This window comes from Leptonychotes weddellii, chromosome 15, assembly GCF_054177405.1.
Source record: "Leptonychotes weddellii isolate Sample4059 chromosome 15, ASM5417740v2, whole genome shotgun sequence".
NCBI lineage: Eukaryota > Metazoa > Chordata > Mammalia > Carnivora > Phocidae > Leptonychotes > Leptonychotes weddellii.
This window is the reverse complement of record NC_138383.1, coordinates 31,631,377-31,638,104: the sequence shown is the minus strand read 5'-3', so window position 1 is coordinate 31,638,104 and position 6,728 is coordinate 31,631,377. Positions and strand designations below refer to the sequence as shown.

At 41.3% G+C, this 6,728-nt stretch overlaps 1 protein-coding gene across 2 annotated transcripts in view; it reads right to left on the bottom strand.

Annotated features, from left to right (window-relative positions):
• Positions 1-6,728, bottom strand: part of DUSP14 (dual specificity phosphatase 14) — a 24,457-nt gene that overhangs the window by 16,248 nt on the left and 1,481 nt on the right. The window contains exon 2 of one of the 2 annotated variants that reach the window (XM_081805338.1): positions 6,473-6,568. The exons of the other annotated variant lie outside the window; for it this stretch is intronic. The gene's annotated coding sequence lies outside the window, so the exon portion shown is untranslated. The remainder of the gene's footprint in view (positions 1-6,472; positions 6,569-6,728) is intronic. 2 annotated transcript variants of the gene reach the window in all.

Below are 6,728 nucleotides of genomic sequence, written 5' to 3'. Positions count from 1 at the left end.
GGATTTATAAATTAAAGTTCATAGGACTAAAAGCTCAACAGTGAATAAGTGACAAACGTCGACCATTTTACTCTAATGTCTTAGTGGATGTACCAACATCTTTAAAACCCAAGCAATGAGCCTCAACCTTCTCTCTACAAGGATTTCTTTATCATACCCATGACCCAGTTCCACATTTTTGGTGATTTCCTAGCAAATTAACTTCATTTATAAAGTATTGATAAATTAATTTCCCATTTTTTCTTTATAAATCAAAGGCATCTAATTACCCACTAGAGTTCCTGAGGAGAGTAAGATAACCAGCCAGGTAAGGCTCTTGAATTTACTAGAAGGAGGGAACCCAACGAAGCTCCGTGCCCTTTCCCTGCTGGGACAGCAGCCCTACCTCACTCTGAGGGCAACTGGGTGTGTCTGGGCCCCCTGTAGCAAAGGGAGGAATCAAGTTTTTAGCTAAATATAAGTGCAAAGGCAAAGGATACTGAAGTTATTCCCTTGTCTTTATTTTTTTTATTCCCTTGTCTTTGTCTCCTGAAAAAATAGTCTAATAGGACAATATACGTAATTCTTTATTTATGACAATTGTTTATATTACTATATTAGCATAATTTATATAGATTGTATTACTGTTATTCACATGCTATGAAAGAATGCGGTGGCCGGTGAACCTCACTCTACTCTGCTTCAAATCAGGGGTGGGCAAACCACGGCAGACAGACCATGTCGAGCCCGCCACGTTTTTGTATAGCCCATGAGCTCAGAATGGCTAAAAATTAAATCACAAGAACAGTACGCTTCATGGCATATAAAAACAGTGTTCATGAATGAAGTTCTATTGTAACACTGCTGCATTCATTTGTTACAGATTAACTACGGCAGCTTTATTGCTGTTAAAGTGAGTTAAGTAGTTGCTGGAGAAACTACATGGCCCACGAGCCTAAGATATTTACTACCTGGCCTTTACAGAAAAGGCGTGGTTGAAATTATGTTCTGAAGCCATCATCCTATGGCAAAGGAATATTTTCAAAGTGTGGACCTAAGAACCGCTGCATGAGAATCACATCAGCTACTGGTTAGGATGCATATTCCTAGGCCCCACCTCAGACATAATAATCAGGATCTCCAGGGGTAAAGGCCTGGAAATTTTATTTCTAGCAAGTATCTCTGCAAAAGGAATTTAAGATAATATTAAGGGGCACCTGGGTGGCTCAGGTGGTTAAGTGTCCAGACTCCTGATTTCAGCTCAGGTCTAGATCTCAGGGTCATGAGTTCAAGCCCTGTGCTGGGCGTGGAGCCTACTTAAAAAAATAAGAAGATGGGCGCCTGGGTGGCTCAGTCAGTTAAGCATCTGACTCCTGATCTCAGCTCAGGTCTTGATCTCAGGGTTGTGAGTTCAAGCCCCACAAAAACAAACGAACAAACAAAAAGACGTAATCCAGTATGAAAACAAGTTTCACTTCATTTACATTTTGGATCATCTTTATCTGAAAGTTTAAACCAGGTAGTTGAAACTCTGTAAAACATTGAATACTTCTCCAGTTTTTAGCAAGAATCATATGAAATGATGTACAACCTCTAACCCTGAAAGAGTTCTGTCCCCTAAACACGACATATGTGACAATGCAAATTAAAGGCTATTGAAGGGGCGCCTGGGTGGCTCAGTCGTTAAGCGTCTGCCTTCGGCTCAGGTCATGATCCCAGGGTCCTGGGATCGAGCCCCGCATCGGGCTCCCTGCTCTGCGGGAGGCCTGCTTCTCCCTCTCCCACTCCCCCTGCTTGTGTTCCCTCTCTCACTGTCTCTCTGTCAAATAAATAAATAAAATCTTAAGAAAAAAAAAATAAAGGCTATTGAAGATTTGTGTCCATCTGACATTCATCAAAAATGCACTATTTTAAATGAACAGATATTTAAATAAATCAAGTGGGCTGAAGTGAAACCTATCAAATTCATGGGGCATGGTTACCTCAGTGGGGAAGGAAAGGAAGGGCCCCAAGGAAGATTCAACTTTATAATCCTCACCCTGCTTTTTTTTTGATAAAAGAAAGTATCACCAATTTGGGGTGGTAATGATATAAATTTGTTCTTTGTAATTTTCTATATGACTGCAATTTATTTATTCATTTATTATTATTTTTGAGAGGAAGGGAAGGAGGGAGAGAGCATGAGGAAGGGGGGAGGGGGAGGGAGAGAGAATCTCAAGCAGGATCCATACCCAGCACAGAGTCCGACGCGGGGCTCAATCTCACAACCCTGAGATCATGACCTGAGCCGAAATCAAGAGCTGGACACTTAACCAACTAAAAACTAAACTACCCAGGCGGTGCCCCAGTATATGATTGAAATTTCTAAAAATAAAAATTATTTGGAATAGAAGAAAATTAACTACAACAAATGGCTGTCAACACAAACCCCCCCTCTAGGCTCTGGCCTGCACCTGCTGTTCACATGGGAGCCAGATTCACAGCTGATTTGGTAAGAGAACTTGGCAAGGACACCAGAGCGGCACAAGGGCTAAATTAGTGAAATTCTTAATTATAAATTTTGATTTCAAATTTGTATGTAACTTGCAAAGCTGACAGTACTCTCCCGGATTTTATTTTTACCAGTACTTCCTCAAAACTTCAAGCAAGCTCACCTCATAGTCTCTCTCTTCCAGACGAGGAAGGCTGGTGCTTCCCATGCTCGCTCTATCTGCCACAGAAATGTTTACTAGTTCAACAGAAGCAACATGCTCTACCTGAAGAGTCCTCTCCTGTGTTACCCACAAACTCAAAGACCTAGGGAATCAAGATCTGCTGCTATGCATAGGCCTGTGATGCTGAAACTATTCTGGGACAAAGGCAGAAGACCAGCAGTTGCATGTGAATTTCAAAAGGGCCCCTTGGGCTGAGACTTTGAGAAGGCACGGTGGCGGGGGAGAAGCTGGCCAAACTGTTGGTGCCCTAGTAGGGGTAGTTAAAACTGGGTCAGTGCAAAGAGCAAGAATGGCAAGTGGCAAGGGGAGCTGGGAGGGCCGTGGGTGTAGGTGACGTTGTGTGGCCGGTAGGGCCACGGCCTCGGCACCCACCCTCCACCCCCTTCCCTACAACAGGTGGAATCCGGAGCTCTTCCATCAAGTACTGCCCGTCGGAAGGGGTACCAACGAACACAAATAGGACTCCTCCCCCCATCACTCGGATTCAGAGGCTTGCACACTCCTTTTTGTACTTTCTTTAATTTACACAGTTTTTAAAATTATGACCATTTTAGAGAATCTGAAAAAAACTTTAACATGTAAGTGAAAAAGTTCTCATGATTTATGAAAGCCGGAAAATAGAGCATATAGCCCTTTTCTAAGATGCCTTACAGAAGAAATAAAAAAAGAACTACAAATCTCACATTCTTTGGACTATTCTTCCTTTACCCCTCCAACTAAGAAAAGGGATAGCCCTGAAGGTATTTTCGAAACCTACAGAACTGTAGAACATTCTACTCTAAGGATGGAAGCAAACTGTTAGCAAATAATACTAGGCACTGTAGATACTCAACAAATACCTGCCCTGACATAACCTCCCCATCTCTCCCTATCCCTACCCCCTTCCCTTCCCTCTCTCCCCTCCCCCCACCTCTGTCTCTCCTGGACACACACTCCACACACACCTAGCTTTAAATCCAGCTAGCAACACCAAACACAAGCGATTAAAGTTAACCTGGCAACTGTCTCCTCAAAAGCAGAAATTGTTTCAAACCAAGTTTTAACTATCTCTACTACGTTATACTAAGGAAGATTTGGAAAGAAGTACATTTTAAAGATTCTAAGAGAGTACTTTATTCCCATAGCAAAGAAGCTGTGGTTCCTTTGGAAACGCCAAGGGAAGAGGAGCCTTGGTCTGTGCTCAGTGCCTCTTCAAGGATCTGCACGCGCACACAGCACTCTCGGAGGGTTCTCCAAGGGTACTTTAACAAGCACTGGCCTGGGTTCCTGCACACGTCACACACTATAAAGCCAGCACTGCCGACCTACACATAGGGCTGGGCATCACGGCAGGCATTCACCAAGTCAAGGCAGCATCGAGTGGCCCCAGAGGTAGGATTCACCCAAAACCCTTAAAAGACTTTTAGGGAGGGGCACCTGGCTAGCTCAGTCGGAAGAGCATGCAGCTCTTAATGCAAGGGTTGTGAGTTCAAGCTCAATGTTGGGTGTAAAGATTACTAAAAAATAAACAAACTTTAAAAAAATCTTTTTTTCTTTTCAAAAAAAAATCCCTTAAAAAAAGTAAGACTTCGGGCGCCTGGGTGGCTCAGTCGTTAAGCGTCTGCCTTCGGCTCAGGTCATGATCCCAGGGTCCTGGGATCGAGTCCCACGTCGGGCTCCCTGCTCGGCGGGAAGCCTGCTTCTCCCTCTCCCACTCCCCCTGCTTGTGTTCCTGCTCTCGCTATGTCTCTCTCTGTCAAATAAAAAAAAAAAAAAAAAAAAAAAAAATCTAAAAAAAGTAAGACTTCTAGGTAACTAGACACTTTTATTCTTCACTTTGCATATTTAAATTTTCCTATAACTACACATCTGTTTAAAAAAAAAAAAGGGAAGGATTTTCTTGGGTATTTGTCAACCAAATAGAGTGGAAAAACCATCTCTGGCCTTGGGTGGTATGTTGGTCCAACCCACACAATTAAACTTATAAGTATATATAAATACAATGGTACACAAAGGACCAGGGATCAGACCACCTAGGTGACATTCATTCATTCACACTGTGGTTATCCAAACATACTGTGATATCCAAACATACTGAGGTTTAACAACAAATACGTGGATTATAAATTCAAGGCTGACACCACTGGAAGAATGTAAATTGGTACCAACCACTTAGGAAATGAGGCATCACCCAGTAAAGCTGCAGATAAACACACCTGAAGGCCCTGTTCATAACTGCCCTGGACCAGAAACGACCCAGCTGTCCGCCAACAGATGACAGTTAACTTGTGCTATGTTCATACAAAAATTAACTAATTACAGTCACAGATAACAACACGAATCTTTAAAAAAATACCATGCAGCAAGAATTTTAAAAAACTGTGTCTGTATGTATATTCCTATATACACACATGTATATATATACCCACGTATGATGCTGACCCCCCAAAAAAAGTATTTAAAAGAATACCTACTTTGATTCCATTTGCATAAAGATGAAAACAGACAAAACAAAACTTGTTTAGACATTAATATTTAGGGGAGAGAAACTAGCAACAAGAAAGGAAGTGATTTCCACAAAAATGAGGCTAGGTTACTTCTGGGGTGAGGGGAGAGGTTGTCATTGGCAAAGTACGGGAGGAAGGTGCTTCCTGACCTTCGAGATGGTTACAGCTGGGTGTTCTTAAAAAAAAATCAGTAATTTACCCATTTGTTTCGTATGCTTTTCTGTGTGTTATAATTCACAAAAAAGTTAAGTAAACAAAATGTTGATGTCCAAGAATTCAGAAACATTACAATTCTGGCCAATGTCACTATTAGCCTATCAGTTTCATCGGTTTTCAGGGACCTTATTTGCCTTCTACCCCAATATTCAGCACTGGACCTTCAGCATGGCAAAAGTCCTCTAATATATAAACTCCTGATGTGAATTCTGTTTGAACTCACGTGTCTCCTGAAACTACTGATCTCAACTGTGCCCACATTAACGCTTCCCTTTGTTTCCCAGTGAAGCTTTCATAAATAAGTAAAACTACTACCTTAAATGTTCACCTGTAAGTTTATACCCAGGGGCTGTTGCTTTAGCAACTCTCCCTGCCTTCCGCTCCCTTTTATGCTTCCTTATAGAGTAGATACACTAGTAGTCCTAGATATTTTTTTTAATGGAAAAGTTTTCATTTTCATCTGAGAGTAACACCTAGGATCTTAATGATTTAAGTGCTTTAAGGCTTTTTAAGAAGGGATCATTTGCCCATCGTCCTGAGAAATACTACCATGCTACAGAGGTAATGAACCTTTACAACCTGCTGTACTTAAAACACATGCTACCTCTTGTGGACAGAAGCCAAAACTCTATGAACAGGGCTGGTTAATTTTATAATAATTTTATAATAATTCATTTCAATTAAAAAATCACTTTGCGCAGACACATAAAAATGCTTAGAAAAGTCTAAGAAGTTATACACAAATCAATAAAGATATACACAGCAGTTACTTTTGGGAAAGATACTAAAAAGAAGGCTTTAACCTTATCTGTAAAATTCTAAGTTTCACAAAGAGAATTATTAATGAATTTCTGGTGACAGTGAGAAAAAGCATTTTCAATCTACCTTGCCTTAAAATCCCAAATGCAAAGGAATTTACCAAACACAAATTCCTCCCTATAGACCATTATTTAAAAATGTTAAGGTTTTCATGCTATAGCTTTAAAGGATTGCCTGGGTTTACACACCTGAGCAGTATTTTTTTTATATGAATACACATTTATGCCATTCTATTAAGGAATATTACAGAAATCATACCTGCATTCAACCAATATGACAGATTTCAGATGAGAACTCAGCATAGACACGTTTGACACTGACGTTAAAACGACTTGGAATGAAGGAAACCGTCTCCTGTTTTATGGGGGAAAGCCAAAAATATCAAGCAACTACCTTCTCCTCCCCCAAGCGTCAGAAGATGAGTCAGAGCTGGAGGCAGGAATAGGGCCCATGTGTCAAAGCCGCCTGTGCAGGGCGCCTTCCTACCTCCACCCGACAACCCTCCCCCCCCCCC